This window comes from Armigeres subalbatus, chromosome 3 (assembly GCF_024139115.2).
Source record: "Armigeres subalbatus isolate Guangzhou_Male chromosome 3, GZ_Asu_2, whole genome shotgun sequence".
NCBI classification, from domain to species: Eukaryota; Metazoa; Arthropoda; class Insecta; order Diptera; family Culicidae; genus Armigeres; species Armigeres subalbatus.
Genome location: NC_085141.1, coordinates 402,424,645 through 402,447,363, shown reverse-complemented (window position 1 = coordinate 402,447,363; position 22,719 = coordinate 402,424,645).

Below are 22,719 nucleotides of genomic sequence, written 5' to 3'. Positions count from 1 at the left end.
ACGAATGCAAAAATGGTAACCTGGCTAAGAAACCTCGCAGTTAATAACTGTGGAAGTGCTTAATGGACACTAAGCTGCGAGGAGGCTCTGTCCCAGTGTGGGGATGTAATGCCAATAAGAAGAAGAAGAAGAACTTAAAGCACGTGAATAATATTACTATTCTGAATTATGTCTTTACTCATGTAAAAGGAACTTAGTCGCATTTGAACATGATGCAATAGTGTCCGGTACTAGGAGACATTTTTCTGAATCGTAAAATTTTTCACCAAAATTCATCGTCGAAAAACGTGTTCAAATGATCAAATATAGTTTGTATGAATCATCAATGGTCAATAGTCATATTTAGTGTTTCTTTCTTCTATCTATTCTTCCTTTGAGGCAATATAACTCACGAAGAGGATGACCGATTTGCGAGATTTCCTCACTAATCGATTCGTATTGGGATCAGCTGTGTTTCTATATGCATAAGCTTAGTAAATTTTAAAGGAAAAGTTGGGAAAATTGTCAAAATACAATATTAAGGCAAGTTTGGAGAAAACCTAATGCGATCGCTCGAAAAATGATCTAGAGTGCGGTGTCGTCGCAATCAACGCAGAAAATGACATTTCGAACGTTAAACGAAAATACCCGAGCAACGCAGGGTATGTTCTGCTAGTATGGTATAAAAGGAAATATAATCCGGATAGTTAAAGCTTTTTTGTTTAATGGCTTATGTGTCCGGCACTGGAGAATCTCCCCCTAAATATAATCAACCCGAAGACTTTGTAGTATTTCTAAATCTTTAAGACGATTGTTGTTGCGAACCGATCGGATTTTTTTAAGCAAAGTTATAAAGAAAATAAAACTGCTCATTATTGATGTTATTCTTTCACGTGCTCAATTGAATTTCCCACGATTTAGTATTTCCTTAATAATTTTTCTTGCAAGCAGCGAATTGTTTCGCAATAAAGACGATTTATTCACTTGCTATGTTTCCTATGTTGCCAACGTACTCATATATTTTTAGATATTAATGACCAACGTTTCAAAACGGTTTTCCGAAAAATTTACTGTTTTCATAGTAATTTTCATACAAGCTTCAAACTGCGCGTGCGTGCTTAGTCAAACTACAACCATTGGAATCAATGAAAATAAATACTAAGGTATGGAAATCCATATACTGTGTGCGTGCCTTTCGTGTATGGCGAAAAACCTTTCACTACTACATTCGAACGAGCACCCATAAGAAGCCGTGCAAATATGTACGTCACCATTTGCTGTTTACATTTTCTATCATCCACTAATATACTTGCATTTGGTCTTCTTCCTCACCTTCTATCTATTCTCATTGCATTGGGATGTTGGATATATGGGGTCGGGAGGTAGCGAGGTTTGTTTATGTAAGCGTTTTGCCGCGTTGAATGTGTAGTTTTTTCGCAAAACATGTTCGATCGCACACCAATCCATTTCTGTTTCGAACAAAATTGGCGTAACTCACTATATATGAAAATGGTTAGATATGACAATTTAAAATTTTCATTTAAAAACCCCAAATTTATTATTCCGCAGTGGTGATGTTGCCTTTCTGTGATTAATGCATTTCATAGTTTATTGCCTATTAAATGGCGATTAAATGCTTTTGAAGTGTTTTTTTAAAAGGGATGCTGCCTAAATAGTAGGATACACGCTAACTTTCACCTACTCAGTGACTGAGTAAAATTGCATTGCTCTCTGTTTCTATCCCACAGAAATTTTACTCAATTTCCTTCAAAAAGTTAGAGTGTTTGTTTAAAATTGATGAATTTTAATATTCACTTCTTGCTTAGGGGACGTACACTTATTACGTAAGCATTTTTTCTGGATTTTTCGACCCCCACTCCCCCCATGTAAGATTTTTTCATACTAATGATTTTTTATTTATATGGAGCGTAAGATATTGACCGACCCCCCCTCCCCCCATAAATGCTTACGTAATATGTGTACGGCCCCTTACATGAACATGTCCAGCATCTGTATCACTTTTTCATAAACACTACTTTTTTTACTCCGACCGCGGTCATTGCTCTGGTTCTATTTTGTACTTTTTGTGCGAATCATCGCACAAAAGTAGAGCGCAAAAACCAACCGCAGACGGCGGTTGTAACGAAATTGTGAAATTTTACTGGGTTGTCAAAGATTTGAAATTGTTAATGTTTTTTCGTTGACAATTAATAATTCCAATAGGCTTAAAAAATTGCTGGAGAGTTGCCGATTCGATTGATAATAAAATCTCAAAAATCCATTGAAAGATAAAGGAGTTATTAGCGTTTGAAATCTATCCTAATTTCGTGACGGTCTCGAATTTGGAAATTTCCGTTTTACACCCTGTATCAGAGTCTTCCCCTTAGACGTAGTTTACGTCAAAAATTTGTGCGGTATGCACTACGCTTTATTGGTTGGCGTGACCAATGGAATTTGCCACCGTACGAGGAGCGATGTCGTCTTTTGAGAATCGAACCACTTGACGTCAGAAGAAGATTCGCTCAAGCAACGTTTGCAGGAAAATTGCTCACAGGTGACATCGATTGTCCAGCATTGCTGGCCCAAATTCAAATATACGCACCAGAAAGACCGCTTCGTCATCGTAACTTTCTTTTTCTGGAATCGAGGAACAGCAATTATGCTTTGAACGAGCCCGTCCGTGCAATCTGCCATCAATTAAATAATTTTTTTTCATACTTTGACTACAATGTTTCTGCTGACGTGTTTCGACAACGACTACTAGAAGTTTTCCGTACCGCCGGACGTTACCAAATAGATTTAGAATAGAATAAGTCATATTCATTGAGACAATCATTGTCAGTTGGATAATAAACAAACAAATAAACAAATAAACAAATAATGTCAGGCCTTCCACAGTGCTTGTTAATGTGCGTCCCAGATTCGGAGAAGAGTCTCGAATATGGAATGGGTGTTTGATCTGAGTTCACAAGGCGTACAGCTGATCTGTTTTTTGGGCTAAGTACAAAAGGCCAGACAAAGATTGCTTCTGGCCAACACCATGAATCGCTTACTTCATTCGTTGCAGATTTAGGCACAGTAACTTTAAAGGACACGAAAGAAAATCGTTGATATGCTTTCCAGGAGAAACGAGCTTTGCCACTTTAACGAAGGATAAACTGGAATTGGAGAAATCTATATCGTGCTTCTTCACGTCATCTTAATTTTGGTTATGAAATTTCCATCGGAAGTTCATTCGAGTTCCCATCAGAAATCCATTTGAATATCCATCGCCATCGGAAACTCATTGAAATTTTCATCGGAAATTCATTCGAATCATTTAGATTTTTTTCCAAAATTCCTTCGAATTTCTTCCGGAAATTCAATTGAGTTTGTATCGGAAATTCACTCGAATTTCCATCAGAAGATTATTTGAACTCGCTCATTCGAATTTTCTTGGGAATTTTGTTAACAATTCAATCGGAATTTCATTCAAATTTTCATCGGGAATTCATTCGAATTTCGATCATAAACTCATTAAAACTTTCATCGGAAATTCATTTGAATTTCCATCGAGAATTTATTGCCATTTCCATCGGAAGTTTCTTTGCATTTCCATTGAAAATTTATATAAATTTCCATCAGAAATTCATCACAATTTAGCATTAGCATTGAGCAATTCGCACAAATTCGTAGGTGGTACAAGCCAAGAATATTGTATGAGAGTACCATCACTTTCATCCGTTACCACAGATGTTTCACCCACCAATAATAGCCGAGATCCGTCCGGGCCACGTCCTTGCGAATGCTGGGGAAGGGGAAGGATGGACACCTACTTAAGAAAGATGCAGAGAACTCAACGACCTCTCATAAGTACCACGGGTGGTTTTGAGATTGTGTGGAAGGTTATAACAGTAGGAATCGTTTTGGTAGAACATGAAACACAGAAAAAAAAACTAAGATAGAAATACAAAGTAGGAAAGGAACGAGCCTGGAATTGAATCCGCGATCTCCTGCTTTTAAGACAGAAGCGGTAGCCACCGAGCTCGTCACAGAAATTCATCACAATTTTTGTATCAAAAATTCTTTCGCTTAACTTTCATCAGATTATCAATCAAATTTTCGTTTAAAATTCATTTGAATTTTCATTGAAAATCCATCCTAAATTTTATCAAGAATTCATTGAAATTTCAATTAAGGGCTCAAAATCAAAAAAGGGTAAGTGATAAAAGTTAGATTCAAGAAAATTTGGTGCTGTTTGCCATTATTTTTTTCATACATACAAATTGTAGTAAAATTTTAAAAACTACCAATTTACTGTGAAATTCTGCATTTTAAAAAACAACGTACAAACTATATCAACATATTGCAGCAAAGCTCTAGAACAAAAGCATTTTTTGCTGTTATAAACTAAATTTTGACCAAAATTTCACTTACACGCCTTTGCTTCTAGCCCCCTCAATTGGAAACTCATTTGAAATTCCAGCGGAGATTGTTTAAAAATTTTATGCAAAATTCATTCGAATTTCTTTCTGAAATTCATTAGATTTTTATCGGAAATTTATTCGATTTTATCTCGGAAATTCATTCATATTTCCATCGCGAATTCATTCGAAATTGAATCGGAAATTTATTCCAATTCTTTTCATCGGCACATTTTTTAAATTTTCATCGGAAATTCATTCGATTTTCCTTCGAAAAAATGGTAAGAATTTTCATCGGAAACTAATTCCAGTTTCTATCGGATATTCATTTCAATTTCCATCGAAAATTCATTCCAGCTTACAAAAAGAAATTCTCCAGAAATTCATTTGATTGTTATTCATCGGGATATCAATCAAATTTCCATCGGATATTCATTCGAATTTTTATAGGGAATTCGTGCGAAATTGGATTGAATTTTCATCGGAACACTTTCAAATTTCTTTCAGAAATTCACTCGAATTTCCATCAGAAGTTCATCCGAACTTACGTAGAAAATTTATTTGAATTTCCGTTCAAAAGTCATTCGAATTCATTCATACTACGATCAAGAATTTATTTAAGTTTGCATTGAAATTTTACTCGAATTTCTATCAAAATTCATTCGAATTTCTTACAAATATGCATAATAAAATCGGGGAAGGGTAGTTTGGCCGAAACCTATTCAGCCGACAGCAATTTGGCCGAATGCCACTAGGCCGACCAAAGCATTAGACCGAAACCCATCTGGCCGAATTGGTCGGGGTTCAGCCAAATCACACCAAGCGCCATCGAAAAATTACCGATTTTTCTGCTCAAACTTTCGTTTAGCAGATTTAATTGAACACAAATCGCATCGAATATCCCTGAGCCCGATAGCTGAAAATGTCCTACTGCAAATGTATGCTCAAATTGATATGAAACTATTTCCGTTGTCCTTGTAGGAACAAAATATCACAAGTCAGTCGAAAAGCCGCTTGGTGCGGTTTGGCTGAACCTCGACCAATTGGTCATTTGACCGAACAGGTCATTTTGCTGAATAGTTCATCTGGCCGAATAGGATATTTGGCCGAACAGGATATACGTCCCACTACTCACTCCTCACTTCTCATTTGTCACAGTGGGAAGTGAGAAATGAGGAGTGAGTAGTGAGACGTCCCATTACTCACTTCTTATTTTTCACTGCTCACTGCAAAAAGTCAGAAGCGCAAAGTGAACAGTGAGACGTTCCACTACTAACTTCGCGCTTCTGAAAGTGAATAGTGTGAAGTGATAAGTGAGCCGTCTCACTACTCACTTCACGCTTCTCACTTTTTACAGTGAGAGTGAGAAATGAAAAGTGAGAAGTGAAACGTCTCACAACGAATTTTTTGACCAAATGTCCCATTCGGCCAAATGTCATATTCGACCAAATGTCCTAATAGGCAAAAGGTCCTATTCGGCTATATGATCCTTTCTGCCAAATGACCTGTTCGGCTAAATGGCTTTCGGCCTAATGATCTGTTCGGCCAAATGGTATATTCAGCCAATCAACTTTCGGCCTAGTGGCCTTCGACCAAATGGTATTCGGTTGAACGGTAATCGAAAAAAAAACCGCCCTTCTCAAAAATTCATATGTACTTCCATCGGAAGTTCATTCGAATTTCCATCAGAAATTAATTTGTATTCCCATTAGAAATGATTCTGATTTTTCATTCGAAATTTCATCGGAAAATCATTCGAAACTCAATCGGTAATTCATTCGTTATTCGGAAATTATTTAAAAAAAGACAAATCAAGATCACCGTATTCGACCAGAGGACACACAGACTGAATACATAGCACCTAGCTTTAGACTACGAACTGGACACTCCACCCAGTTGTCCAGTGGAGTATTTTCCTCTTTAGGAAAAGTGTTCTCCATAGCAGGGTGGAACCCACACTTCACAGCACGCAAATGCACTCCGACGACTGATGCTGCTTACTGTACGGCAACGAAGCCCACAAAACCATTCCAACTTTCAGTTCATTCAAATTTCAATCAAAAGTTCATTCAAATTACTATCAGAAATTCATTTTAGTTTTTATCAGAAATTCATTCGAACTTTAATGCTCAAATCATTAGCATTTCCATCAAAAGTTTGTTTGAACTTTCGTAGAATTTTTTTTTAATCTTCGTAGATACATCATAAATTCCATTGGAAATTCATTCAAATGTCCATCGGAAATCAATTCGAAGGTCCCTCGAAAACGCATTTAAATTTTTATCAACAGTTAATTCAAGTTTTTGTCGGAGAATCATTCGAATTTGCGATGAAATTCGTGTTTATTTTCGATGAAAATTTGAATGATCTCCAATGGAAATTCGTGTTTATTGCTGATAGTGGTTCGAATGAATTTCGGATGGATATTTGAATGCATTTTCGCAGGAAAATCCAATGATTTTCCGATCACAATTTGAATAAATGTTCGATGAAAATTCGAATTTATTCCAATTTTCATCGTAAGTTTATTTGAATTTTCTTCGCCAATTTGTAACAATAAAAGTTGGAGTTTATTATCGTAAAGGAGAAAATATGTTACTTGCGATTTTTACTGCTTGTTTGCGCTAGGAAGGAAGGGCTAGGTTTTAAAACCTTATTTGCGTGTGGCGCTACTACCAAGTTTAGTAGCCAAACAAATCGTTCACTGGATGGATTATTGGTAGCCGACGGGATGACAGACCACACGGACACGATGGATGACGGAACGAACGCCGAGGAAAACGGGTCGATCTGGAGGGTTTACGCGAAAAAAAAATGGAAAATGGCATTCGATCATAGACTGTACGTCCGAACGGACCGGTAAATGTGTTGCCCTGCCGAATAGCTTCACATCCCAATCTATCTTCCGCTTTGGGGAGCCATTGCCGACTCTAACTACTGCTCGTTTAGAGACGCCTTCTAGTACCCCGCGAGAACCTCGTCACCAGCTTCTGTTCTTGTTCCGAGCTGCCCCTGCAAGCCCGAACCAACTGGATTTTTTCAGGATCGAGCCACTTCGTAAGTGGGTACAAATTCAAAAACTAACCTCCAAATTTATTTGCTAATCATCTCGGAAAGCCTTCCTACCTTCTCTTCATGACCCTGGGTCTCGAGGTTCCCAGAAGACGCCGCACAGAAGGACCAATCTTCAAAAAGACGGTCAAAAACAATTTTTTCAAAATGATCCAAATTGAAAACTTGAGTCATGGGTTGTTAGTAGAATACTTGGCGATGAAGTAAACATAGTTTTGAGTCATTTTATTCGTGTGGATCATACCTTTACAGTCAATACAAGTTGAGCATGTCGTCGATTTCCAATTCTGTTAAATCTTGTAACATTTATCTTACTGCTTTATTATGTTGGCCACAACGTATACATCATCCAAACCTATTATATTTGGCACCATTACAAAGCAAGACCACCTTCATGTAAGATTTCGTACATACAAATGATTTTTTATTTATAGGTAAAACGACAGATCCCCCTCCTTCATAAGGGCATGCGTAATATGTGTACGGCTCCCTAGTACCATTTGTTCTTGTCTCATGCATACTTTAATTAAGAAAATTAGACGTGATCATGAGTTTTTACAGGTACTTGCGCACTCATTATAGGTACTTGAAAATATTGTTAAAGAAAGTAGGACAAACTATCAAGTCATGTCTTGTTTAGTCGCAACGCAGGGAGAGTATCTTGTTTGACCCCTACATCTAATTTTCTATACTTAGTCTGTAAAAGATCATGAGTTTTTCACATGAACCGTAATATCAAGAAACGATTTGCGCCTCTACAGCTTTACTTTGTGTGACGAAACAATATCCATTCTATATGTTTACAATTTCTAATAATGGAACACAATTTTACGTTAGCACTGCAGTGAGGTGGCAGAAATTGATAATTAAAGGTAGCAGTTAATATCTGTGAAAGTGCTCATAGAAATAGAACTCTACACTGGCGGCGCCAGCCATTGATATTTGATGAGGCACCACTTGGTGCAAGCACGTTGTCTTTGAGAACGTTAGCGTGCTTGCGACGACTGGTGACCCACCTCTCGTTCCGGTAGTGGATCTCTAGCTTACGGGTCGGTGATGCCGAGAAGATGAACCATCCATTCAATGAAATATCATAATATGTGGCCTGCTAGACCATTTTATTCACTTCTAACATTTATGACCGTCTTTTTTGGAATTGGTCCCACTGTGCGCCGTTTGCACCCTCCCTTTCAGCTGCAATCGGCTAGACCAGTAGCCTGAGGTTTTGGCGATTTCTTCTTCAAGGATTCGAATTTAAATCCTCGAGGACTATAGAGTCGTATCAGAGAGTGCGTGATTTCTCTTGTTTCGGACTGCAGAACGATGACGCGATCGGCCGAAATATTTGTTCTGCATTGCGCGGCCGGTAATAAAAATCAGTTCAGTGCGTGATTTCTCTTGTTTCGGACTGCAGAACGATGACGCGATCGGCCGAAATATTTGTTCTGCATTGCGCGGCCGGTAATAAAAATCAGTTCAGTGCGTGATTTCTCTTGTTTCGGACTGCAGAACGATGACGCGATCGGCCGAAATATTTGTTCTGCATTTCGCGGCCGGTAATAAAAATCAGTTCAGTGCGTGATTTCTCTTGTTTCGGACTGCAGAACGATGACGCGATCGGCCGAAATATTTGTTCTGCATTGCGCAGCCGGTAATAAAAATCAGTTCAGTGCGAGATTTCTCTTGTTTCGGACTGCAGAACGATGACGCGATCGGCCGAAATATTTGTTCTGCATTGCGCGGCCGGTAATAAAAATCAGTTCAGTGCGTGATTTCTCTTGTTTCGGACTGCAGAACGATGACGCGATCGGCCGAAATATTTGTTCTGCATTGCGCGGCCGGTAATAAAAATCAGTTCAGTGCGTGATTTCTCTTGTTTCGGACTGCAGAACGATGACGCGATCGGCCGAAATATTTGTTCTGCATTTCGCGGCCGGTAATAAAAATCAGTTCAGTGCGTGATTTCTCTTGTTTCGGACTGCAGAACGATGACGCGATCGGCCGAAATATTTGTTCTGCATTGCGCAGCCGGTAATAAAAATCAGTTCAGTGCGAGATTTCTCTTGTTTCGGACTGCAGAACGATGACGCGATCGGCCGAAATATTTGTTCTGCATTGCGCGGCCGGTAATAAAAATCAGTTCAGTGCGTGATTTCTCTTGTTTCGGACTGCAGAACGATGACGCGATCAGCCGAAATATTTGTTCTGCATTGCGCGGCCGGTAATAAAAATCAGTTCAGTGCGTGATTTCTCTTGTTTCGGACTGCAGAACGATGACGCGATCGGCCGAAATATTTGTTCTGCATTGCGCGGCCGGTAATAAAAATCAGTTCAGTGCGTGATTTCTCTTGTTTCGGACTGCAGAACGATGACGCGATCGGCCGAAATATTTGTTCTGCATTGCGCGGCCGGTAATAAAAATCAGTTCAGTGCGTGATTTCTCTTGTTTCGGACTGCAGAACGATGACGCGATCGGCCGAAATATTTGTTCTGCATTGCGCGGCCGGTAATAAAAATCAGTTCAGTGCGTGATTTCTCTTGTTTCGGACTGCAGAACGATGACGCGATCGGCCGAAATATTTGTTCTGCATTTCGCGGCCGGTAATAAAAATCAGTTCAGTGCGTGATTTCTCTTGTTTCGGACTGCAGAACGATGACGCGATCGGCCGAAATATTTGTTCTGCATTGCGCAGCCGGTAATAAAAATCAGTTCAGTGCGAGATTTCTCTTGTTTCGGACTGCAGAACGATGACGCGATCGGCCGAAATATTTGTTCTGCATTGCGCGGCCGGTAATAAAAATCAGTTCAGTGCGTGATTTCTCTTGTTTCGGACTGCAGAACGATGACGCGATCGGCCGAAATATTTGTTCTGCATTGCGCGGCCGGTAATAAAAATCAGTTCAGTGCGTGATTTCTCTTGTTTCGGACTGCAGAACGATGACGCGATCGGCCGAAATATTTGTTCTGCATTTCGCGGCCGGTAATAAAAATCAGTTCAGTGCGTGATTTCTCTTGTTTCGGACTGCAGAACGATGACGCGATCGGCCGAAATATTTGTTCTGCATTGCGCAGCCGGTAATAAAAATCAGTTCAGTGCGAGATTTCTCTTGTTTCGGACTGCAGAACGATGACGCGATCGGCCGAAATATTTGTTCTGCATTGCGCGGCCGGTAATAAAAATCAGTTCAGTGCGTGATTTCTCTTGTTTCGGACTGCAGAACGATGACGCGATCAGCCGAAATATTTGTTCTGCATTGCGCGGCCGGTAATAAAAATCAGTTCAGTGCGTGATTTTTCTTGTTTCGGACTGCAGAACGATGACGCGATCGGCCGAAATATTTGTTCTGCATTGCGCGGCCGGTAATAAAAATCAGTTCAGTGCGTGATTTCTCTTGTTTCGGACTGCAGAACGATGACGCGATCGGCCGAAATATTTGTTCTGCATTGCGCGGACGGTAATAAAAATCAGTTCAGTGCGTGATTTCTCTTGTCTCGGACTGCAGAACGATGACGCGATCGGCCGAAATATTTGTTCTGCATTTCGCGGCCGGTAATAAAAATCAGTTCAGTGCGTGATTTCTCTTGTTTCGGACTGCAGAACGATGACGCGATCGGCCGAAATATTTGTTCTGCATTGCGCGGCCGGTAATAAAAATCAGTTCAGTGCGAGATTTCTCTTGTTTCGGACTGCAGAACGATGACGCGATCGGCCGAAATATTTGTTCTGCATTGCGCGGCCGGTAATAAAATCAGTTCAGTGCGTGATTTCTTTTGTTTCGGACTGCAGAACGATGACGCGATCGGCCGAAATATTTGTTCTGCATTGCGCGGCCGGTAATAAAAATCAGTTCAGTGCGTGATTTCTCTTGTTTCGGACTGCAGAACGATGACGCGATCGGCCGAAATATTTGTTCTGCATTGCGCGGCCGGTAATAAAAATCAGTTCAGTGCGTGATTTCTCTTGTTTCGGACTGCAGAACGATGACGCGATCGGCCGAAATATTTGTTCTGCATTTCGCGGCCGGTAATAAAAATCAGTTCAGTGCGTGATTTCTCTTGTTTCGGACTGCAGAACGATGACGCGATCGGCCGAAATATTTGTTCTGCATTGCGCAGCCGGTAATAAAAATCAGTTCAGTGCGAGATTTCTCTTGTTTCGGACTGCAGAACGATGACGCGATCGGCCGAAATATTTGTTCTGCATTGCGCGGCCGGTAATAAAAATCAGTTCAGTGCGTGATTTCTCTTGTTTCGGACTGCAGAACGATGACGCGATCGGCCGAAATATTTGTTCTGCATTGCGCGGCCGGTAATAAAAATCAGTTCAGTGCGTGATTTCTCTTGTTTCGGACTGCAGAACGATGACGCGATCGGCCGAAATATTTGTTCTGCATTTCGCGGCCGGTAATAAAAATCAGTTCAGTGCGTGATTTCTCTTGTTTCGGACTGCAGAACGATGACGCGATCGGCCGAAATATTTGTTCTGCATTGCGCAGCCGGTAATAAAAATCAGTTCAGTGCGAGATTTCTCTTGTTTCGGACTGCAGAACGATGACGCGATCGGCCGAAATATTTGTTCTGCATTGCGCAGCCGGTAATAAAAATCAGTTCAGTGCGAGATTTCTCTTGTTTCGGACTGCAGAACGATGACGCGATCGGCCGAAATATTTGTTCTGCATTGCGCGGCCGGTAATAAAATCAGTTCAGTGCGTGATTTCTCTTGTTTCGGACTGCAGAACGATGACGCGATCAGCCGAAATATTTGTTCTGCATTGCGCGGCCGGTAATAAAAATCAGTTCAGTGCGTGATTTCTCTTGTTTCGGACTGCAGAACGATGACGCGATCGGCCGAAATATTTGTTCTGCATTGCGCGGCCGGTAATAAAATCAGTTCAGTGCGTGATTTCTCTTGTTTCGGACTGCAGAACGATGACGCGATCGGCCGAAATATTTGTTCTGCATTGCGCGGCCGGTAATAAAAATCAGTTCAGTGCGTGATTTCTCTTGTCTCGGACTGCAGAACGATGACGCGATCGGCCGAAATATTTGTTCTGCATTTCGCGGCCGGTAATAAAAATCAGTTCAGTGCGTGATTTCTCTTGTTTCGGACTGCAGAACGATGACGCGATCGGCCGAAATATTTGTTCTGCATTGCGCAGCCGGTAATAAAAATCAGTTCAGTGCGAGATTTCTCTTGTTTCGGACTGCAGAACGATGACGCGATCGGCCGAAATATTTGTTCTGCATTGCGCGGCCGGTAATAAAAATCAGTTCAGTGCGTGATTTCTTTTGTTTCGGACTGCAGAACGATGACGCGATCGGCCGAAATATTTGTTCTGCATTGCGCGGCCGGTAATAAAAATCAGTTCAGTGCGTGATTTCTCTTGTTTCGGACTGCAGAACGATGACGCGATCGGCCGAAATATTTGTTCTGCATTTCGCGGCCGGTAATAAAATCAGTTCAGTGCGTGATTTCTCTTGTTTCGGACTGCAGAACGATGACGCGATCGGCCGAAATATTTGTTCTGCATTTCGCGGCCGGTAATAAAAATCAGTTCAGTGCGTGATTTCTCTTGTTTCGGACTGCAGAACGATGACGCGATCGGCCGAAATATTTGTTCTGCATTTTGCAGCCGGTAATAAAATCAGTTCAGTGCGAGATTTCTCTTGTTTCGGACTGCAGAACGATGACGCGATCGGCCGAAATATTTGTTCTGCATTGCGCGGCCGGTAATAAAAATCAGTTCAGTGCGTGATTTCTCTTGTTTCGGACTGCAGAACGATGACGCGATCGGCCGAAATATTTGTTCTGCATTGCGCGGCCGGTAATAAAAATCAGTTCAGTGCGTGATTTCTCTTGTTTCGGACTGCAGAACGATGACGCGATCGGCCGAAATATTTGTTCTGCATTTCGCGGCCGGTAATAAAATCAGTTCAGTACGTGATTTCTCTTGTTTCGGACTGCAGAACGATGACGCGATCGGCCGAAATATTTGTTCTGCATTGCGCGGCCGGTAATAAAAATCAGTTCAGTGCGAGATTTCTCTTGTTTCGGACTGCAGAACGATGACGCGATCGGCCGAAATATTTGTTCTGCATTGCGCGGCTGGTAATAAACGTCAGTTCAGTGCGAGATTTCTCTTGTTTCGGACTGCAGAACGATGACGCGATCGGCCGAAATATTTGTTCTGCATTTCGCGGCCGGTAATAAAAATCAGTTCAGTGCGTGATTTCTCTTGTTTCGGACTGCAGAACGATGACGCGATCAGCCGAAATATTTGTTCTGCATTGCGCGGCCGGTAATAAAAATCAGTTCAGTGCGTGATTTCTCTTGTTTCGGACTGCAGAACGATGACGCGATCGGCCGAAATATTTGTTCTGCATTGCGCGGCCGGTAATAAAATCAGTTCAGTGCGTGATTTCTCTTGTTTCGGACTGCAGAACGATGACGCGATCGGCCGAAATATTTGTTCTGCATTGCGCGGCCGGTAATAAAAATCAGTTCAGTGCGTGATTTCTCTTGTCTCGGACTGCAGAACGATGACGCGATCGGCCGAAATATTTGTTCTGCATTTCGCGGCCGGTAATAAAAATCAGTTCAGTGCGTGATTTCTCTTGTTTCGGACTGCAGAACGATGACGCGATCGGCCGAAATATTTGTTCTGCATTGCGCAGCCGGTAATAAAAATCAGTTCAGTGCGAGATTTCTCTTGTTTCGGACTGCAGAACGATGACGCGATCGGCCGAAATATTTGTTCTGCATTGCGCGGCCGGTAATAAAAATCAGTTCAGTGCGTGATTTCTTTTGTTTCGGACTGCAGAACGATGACGCGATCGGCCGAAATATTTGTTCTGCATTGCGCGGCCGGTAATAAAATCAGTTCAGTGCGTGATTTCTTTTGTTTCGGACTGCAGAGCGATGACGCGATCGGCCGAAATATTTGTTCTGCATTGCGCGGCCGGTAATAAAAATCAGTTCAGTGCGTGATTTCTCTTGTTTCGGACTGCAGAACGATGACGCGATCGGCCGAAATATTTGTTCTGCATTGCGCGGCCGGTAATAAAAATCAGTTCAGTGCGTGATTTCTTTTGTTTCGGACTGCAGAACGATGACGCGATCGGCCGAAATATTTGTTCTGCATTGCGCGGCCGGTAATAAAAATCAGTTCAGTGCGTGATTTCTCTTGTTTCGGACTGCAGAACGATGACGCGATCGGCCGAAATATTTGTTCTGCATTGCGCGGCCGGTAATAAAATCAGTTCAGTGCGAGATTTCTCTTGTTTCGGACTGCAGAACGATGACGCGATCGGCCGAAATATTTGTTCTGCATTGCGCGGCCGGTAATAAAAATCAGTTCAGTGCGTGATTTCTCTTGTTTCGGACTGCAGAACGATGACGCGATCGGCCGAAATATTTGTTCTGCATTGCGCGGCCGGTAATAAAAATCAGTTCAGTGCGTGATTTCTCTTGTTTCGGACTGCAGAACGATGACGCGATCGGCCGAAATATTTGTTCTGCATTTCGCGGCCGGTAATAAAAATCAGTTCAGTGCGTGATTTCTCTTGTTTCGGACTGCAGAACGATGACGCGATCGGCCGAAATATTTGTTCTGCATTGCGCAGCCGGTAATAAAAATCAGTTCAGTGCGAGATTTCTCTTGTTTCGGACTGCAGAACGATGACGCGATCGGCCGAAATATTTGTTCTGCATTGCGCGGCCGGTAATAAAATCAGTTCAGTGCGTGATTTCTCTTGTTTCGGACTGCAGAACGATGACGCGATCGGCCGAAATATTTGTTCTGCATTGCGCGGCCGGTAATAAAAATCAGTTCAGTGCGTGATTTCTCTTGTCTCGGACTGCAGAACGATGACGCGATCGGCCGAAATATTTGTTCTGCATTTCGCGGCCGGTAATAAAAATCAGTTCAGTGCGTGATTTCTCTTGTTTCGGACTGCAGAACGATGACGCGATCGGCCGAAATATTTGTTCTGCATTGCGCAGCCGGTAATAAAAATCAGTTCAGTGCGAGATTTCTCTTGTTTCGGACTGCAGAACGATGACGCGATCGGCCGAAATATTTGTTCTGCATTGCGCGGCCGGTAATAAAAATCAGTTCAGTGCGTGATTTCTCTTGTTTCGGACTGCAGAATGATCGCGCGATCGGCCGAAATATTTGTTCTGCATTGCGCGGCCGGTAATAAGAGTAGCTATCGAACAAGTAAGTGCAGTGCGTGTTTTAGTCGTCGGGAAAGGAATAAAGTATCTATCTTGTGTTCGGTGGCTCATGCGCATGTCGCGCGCGGTCGAAAAAGCGAGTTCTTCAATAGTTTGCTGTAGCCATCGAACAAGTGAGTACAGAGTGCTGCGCTTCCGTGCGGTCGTCCAAAACGCGAATCTCCTTAGCTTTCATATGCCACCGGGCGTGCATGTTTTTAACTTTTAACTCGTATTAGTGTCATTTCCCATCCCATAGATCGCATCGCTTACCAAAGTGAATCCAGATAAATTATCCTTTGTAACTAAGACGATATCCTATCCCAAGACAATCGTGGAGATGCAGAGGTATACTCGGTCTCTAGTAGCAACGAGAGTCGGACTAACAATCCTTCCATTCCTATATGACCGTAAGGACGTGGCCGGCGCCGTTATTGACTTTAAATATTTAAGCTCCCGAAACGTGTACATTGAGAATGGGTAGCTAATCCCAAGCCCCATTCATTGTGTTCTCGGTACAATTTCGCAAGTTCAGTCAATCACGGAGTAGCAACTACGAATTGTGCGGTCATAATGCTCATGCTCATGCTCTAGGACTATAGAGTCGTATCAGAATCGGTATCAAACCGATACACAATTTCCATCCACCGAAAGTTCATTCGTAATAATTTCATATTGAATTTCGAATGCATTTTTGATGGAAATTCGAAGAAATTTTCGATCGAGCTTCGTATGAATTTCCGTTGGAAATCCAATTTATTTTTTCACCAGAGATTCATTCAACTTCCACCGAAAATTCAATCGAACTTCCATTGAAAATTAAATTAAATTTACATTGGAAAGTAATTCGCATTCGATCTCCTCGTTGAGTATACGTCAGCACCAAACATTTCGCAGCATCATATATTTGTAAATTTGTAATCATTAAATCTACTGCAAAAACAAAATCCATCGGTTAAAAACAATAAGGAAATACTCTTAAACAACACACAACCAAAAAGCATTTGAATTGTTAGAATTGACGTTTCACTCATTTATAAAAGGAATTAAAACCAATAAAAATCACTAAGATCAAGTCTTGATTCCGTATTGACATTTTCCTGAATAATCATGCTTTCCCATACTATCGGATCAATCTAACGCTTTAAGGCATTCCATGCTTATGCATACCTACGTGCTGTACGTGCTTGAGCTCCGTGATAATAACAGAGGCAACAATATCCCACCGCTCGCTCGCCCACGACCATTCAAACACGGCCAACGCAAGATTTGTAACGGGGATCAATTCATTTCGTCTTGATGGGTCAGACGATTCCGCTTGGACGATTTCCCAACGCAGTAGCAACCCACTGGCCCACTACGAACATCGAGGATACAGGCTGGCAGAAACATCGGGTGCGGTGCCGGTCGGCCGGTGAGCAACTACTAAGTGTGTATCACTTTTATCCCGGCGAGAGACCGGCAAATCGACCGACCGACACGGACAGCCAAGGGATGAAGTGTTTTGCTGAATTATTTATGGGGAAGTTCTCTCGCTCCGGATTGAAATTTATGGGATGATTTAATCGGTCTTTTATTGTACTGCTGAGCTTACGCTCTATCATCATCAACGATTCTGTCAGGAGAAGCATGCGGTGGTGTCGGGGCCGGGTTGGTTACTGCGAGATGTGTCTTCTGGGGATGAAGATTAACAGAATGTATGTTGGGGTAGCTCCACCAGACGAGCTTGGAATCGCCGTGGAACGCTACACTCACTTGCTTCGTGAACTAATCCTTGTTTTGCACGCAACCTCCAATTATGGCCAGCAGTCCTGATCCTACCTACTCGCTACTGGAAGTGGAATTCTTATTTACAAGTTGTTTTTGCAAGAATCGTCCGTACTAGAGCTGTATGACGATGTGGATCTCCTGCAAAATGATTGCAAATCATGTTGTTAAAGCACCGTTCCCGTGACTTGTACCACGTAGGATCCACAAGTTCAACGCCGTTTCCGCAATGGTCGACGGTGTAAGCGTGAAAACGTTGTGTTGAAAAGTCATTTTTAACCGACACCTTAAGTGCACCGAATAAATCTAGCTGCAAACCACGGAAACCGCCAAACCAAAGCACCTTACTGACACCCACTGTTCCGTCCCGTTACGGTTGGTTCGCAGAAGTGGTAAGGATTTTGCTAACAGACAGTGTGGAGTGCAAGTGGGTGGATGTGCTTTCTGTTCGGTCCTCCTTTGGTTTGACCGCAATGTTTAGCAGAACCATAATCACCGGGAGAGAAGCAGCAACAGCAGCAGCGACAGTTGCATGGTTCCGGACTGGCAGCAGCTTGTGATGCGGTTTTATCAAAGGTGCCATGGTTCGTTCCTCTGGCACTACTTCAGCTGCTTCAATAGCCATTAAGATTCACTCGAGCTGTAAGCTGGTTTGTGTGCAATGAAAGCTGTCATTGTCTTTGTTGTTACTGGCAATGTGGGGGCTGATTAACTTTCTACGAAATCCTTACGCATAGTCCTCCGTCAGAAGATGAACTATCAGGATTGACCGTAAATTACCGGAGTAAATGTGGAACTACAGTCAGTTCATCAGCCAGCATTAAAGGAAGCATATGAGGACTCTATTTGTCTTGGAGTCCGTATCACGGGGTCATATAGATAGATGGTAATGACGCAATTGACACCGTGTCAAGGATCATATTGATAACAGCTAACACTATTTGTATATTGGTGTTTCAGATCAAAGTTAGGGCTGTTCTTGTTACTTGGAAGATATTCATGTCGTACCTAAACATTGTACGTACATAGTCATCTGCATTCGGGGCTAATCCTTAATATACTGTATGATTAAATTATAAACTACATCGATTCTATCATAACTTAGAAGGTGGAGTAATGTTTTGATGGAAACACGAATGGATATTCAAATGAATTTACGATGCATATGTTGAATCTGGGAAAGAATATCGCAGAGTATTAACTCATTTGAAAAAGATTTCACTTTAGATTTTTTCAAGAAATACGGATTATGAGAATCAAAGAGAGAAACATGTGGGAACAGAACCGATAAAGCGAGCGGTCAAGTACAAGAGTTATGTACCACATTAATATAATAAAAGTTAAAGGGATTGTACTGCCCATGATCGCATATTTTTAACATTTGCATTTTGGTTGATTTTGTAAATCGTTTGTCAATCATCCCCACAAACTCAATCATTTCCAGCTTACCACAGATAAGCAAGATAGTAAAACCTATTTTGCGTTTGTGGGGTTAGATGCAGTAAATTGAGCTTTCTGAACGATTCACATGCTTTTTACAAAATGAACAAAAATGCAAGTGTTACAAATATGCGATCATGGGCAGTGTAGGGTCTAATAGGGCACTGCACGGAAACATCTCTTTCTCTTTCGTTCCTCATAAATTTTGACGTTTACTGGCCTTGTTGTTTTCTAATTTCTTTGCAGCAGGAAAGAGACAAAGCAGTCCGTGCAGTGCCCTATTGTAATCTGGAGAAATCATAGTAGCCTGGAGCAAGGGAAAACAGAAGGGAGGGCAGTTAGTCTTGGAGAATAGAAGAACAAGATCGCAAATAAAGAGTGGTTCAAAGTACTTCTTGTTTCTGTGATTGGCTGGTGAAGTGAAATTCTGAAGCCCCAAACCCTACAAGCTGTCATTGTCTTTGTTGCTACTGGCAATGTGGGGAAGATTGACTTTTCACGAAATCCTTACGCACAGTCCTCTGTTAGAAGATGAACTATCAGGAAGGCATATGAAGTATTACTTGCCGGCTGGCAAAGGGTTATTAGTCTAAGGGTCGCTTATTGGCTTGCGCTCGCTATAACTCACGTACGCAAGGGTTCTCAATTCACAGGAACAACCGAGAATGAAAATACCTACCCACTGGCTTCACACGTGACGAATGAACTATATTGCACCGCTATCTTACACCGAAAGAAATTTTAAATTCAACTTCTGATATGGGAACTCAAAGCGGAAACTATTGGTTCCTCTTGAACCTACTAAAAAGCGAATAACTCGAAAAGTCGTGGAAATGCCAAATAAACCAGGGCAATGCTCTTTGAAATTAGCTACTCGAGGCTTTTCTACTCAAATTACAGTTTATTGAGGACATGTCGTCAATCAGGGGTACTTGCGTGGCTGGTAACTGTTGGATCGCGATCCGATTCGGCGGCAGGCCTGGCTATGACGGGCGGGCGTGTCGTGGTGAGCTTGATGCCTCGTAATCCCGACGATGGGAATAAAGAAGACGGTTTCCCGGCGGTTTGGCAGCCGGTAACGGAAACGATGGCGGTATTGCTGCGACGGACGGATGCGAAGACGGTGGCTATGACCTCGGAGTGGCTGGAAAGATGGCGTCGGATTCGATTTCCGACCGATGGCGACTGGCTAACACTCGGGAATTCCAATGACGACTATCCGAATCCCGGCCTGGATGCGTTCTTGCTTTCACTCCCCCGCTGTTGTCCACTTCGCCAGAACAGAAAAAGGTCCGCTTCGAGGACCTGCCCACCAAATAAGTCCCCTGTGACGTCCTAATTACACTTTCAGCCTCATAGAGTTATTACTAGTGGAAATTACCTTTTTCTTCACTTCTTTTCTCATTCACCGATGGTGGTGATTGGAGTTTTCTGCTTTCACGTAGTCTGGCTTTAATTGGTTTTTAATTTGCCTGAACAATAGATTTTAATTTGGTTTTAAGTCGCATGGTTTGGTTTTAACAATAGGCTTAGTTATTAACATGTATTTACACTAATTCTACTAACCAATTAACACTTATTAACCAACACTGCATGCTTTTCAACTAACCCTTTAAACAATGGGTCTTTTAATTAACTAAAACAAAGACACAATTACATTGATTATCAAACACTTCCACTCTAAAGACACTGATTACAACCTTTTACAAAATACTCGATAATAAACGCGCACTACTGTTCACTTTGAATTTCCAGGCAAAAAGAGACTTTTTCCTTTCAGGATCAAGCCTTTTGAAGGATTTTCAAGATCCTCGATGGAGCCAAAGCATCAAAAATCGTTTATGATTTAATCATGACCGATTTTTGACAGCTATGCTCGCGACATTGGTGCTTACGCCATTTTAGTCAGGTGACTCCACCTATGAGTGAGTAACACAATCAAATTCCTGGCGAGTTATGTTACGCCTTAAGAGTGTCGTTTACAATGCTCAAAAATGATCTCCCAAGCTATGTGTATATAGGGGGGCAGACCTCTCACACTCATCAAGCCGCTGAGTGCCGACACTGTCCCATAGTCGTATTAGTGGGTGTGTATTTTTTTATAAAGGGCGTAGTGGTTAGTATTTGAGGGAAAAGGGATGTCGGACTTGTGGCAGGGCCAGCAAACAATTATTGGAACCAAGCAATGGTTACAGAAGAGTCTGTTTGTCATGCAGTCCTTAAGGGTATGCGATAACACACTTTTTCCTAACGAAACGAAACGAAACGAAATTTAAAATATCTATGTTGATTCGGATCGAAACGAAACGAAATATAGATTTACTTTCGAGACTTCGAAACGATACGAAATCAAGGCTCATTTATTTCGAAATTTTTCGAAACGAAACGAAATTTTAATTTTTTTTCCGCGGAATTTTGATTTCGCAATTCGCAATTCTGATTTCACTTTTTCGAAGTCAAATAACTATTTTTAGAGTTATAATAACAGAAGAGGCAATCTGTGATAAATCGCCGCATTCTCGCCGCATATAACATTGGCGATAAGGCAATAATACCCCTGCATTTGTGCCGCTTTCAAAGGAACTCATCGTGGAGCGTGTGCTCCTGAATCTGATCAATTTTATATTAGCAAGTACATAAAAATATAGAAATTGTGGGATTTTTCATATAGTGATTCAAATTTCGCTTAAAACCTTAGTTCACTTAAGGTTATGTACATAATTATGCTGAAGCATACTTCATATTTAGAGGTGTGTGCCGCCGCGGCCGACAGTTTTTGGCACGCCGCCTTCGCCGAGATTTTTGCATCGGCGCGCCACCGTTTAAAATTTGTCACGCCGGTGGTCGATAATTTTCCACGCCGATTCAAAATTGAAGAAATCCGCAGAGTTTTCCGAATCCGAAGTTTCAATGAAATACCAATGATATCCTTAAAAATTCCATACAATTTTTCGTTGAAATTTCGGAAATTCCACCATGAAAAGTAAGATAAACTTCGAATGTAAATTTCAAAGGATTTCTTGTAGAAATCCAAAAAATTATCGTTGAAATTGATTTTTTGAATGGAGAAGAGTCGTTTGGCAGAAAGCCGTTTTGTCGAATGCAAGAATGCCCATGGAGGAGACAGCCAAATGACGTATTGGGGAAAAGTGCTTTGACCAAATGAAATTTCTGGCCAAACTGATTTTCGTTGTATAACCGTTTTGCTCAAACGTTCATTTCGATTAAATTCTGCTGGATGGTTTTTGAATTAACGTATTAGTCGATAACAAAACACTGAAGAAGTTTTCAAGTAGAAAACGAAATACGTATCTGATACTATTGATATATTGATATATTGATACATAAGTGAATATAGCGGAAGTAAATGGAAGATTGAAGTATTTTAACCTTGTATTATTCGGCTTAATGGCTTTCGCCAAATGATTTTCGGTCAAACGACCCTTCTTCTTTTAAATAATTTTGTTTTGAATTTTTCCGACGAATTTCTACAATACAACAAATTTCCTGTAGAAATCCAAAGAAATTCCTTCAAAAATCCGATTTTTTTGACGTGAACTACGTCTAAGGGGAAGACTCTGATACAGGGTGACAAATGAAAATTTCCAAATCCGAGACCGTCACGAAATCATGTAAGATTTTGAACGTTAATAGCGCATTCATCTTTCGATGGATTTTTGAGATTTATATATCAATCGACTCGGAAACTCTCCACCAATTTTCCAGTTATATTGAAACATTTGATTATCAACGTTAAAGTAGGGTATTGGACCATTTTGGCAGCACCTCTTTTTCCCGTTCGCAACATGAGTCTCATTCGGCCGTCGTTCAGTGTAGTTGGT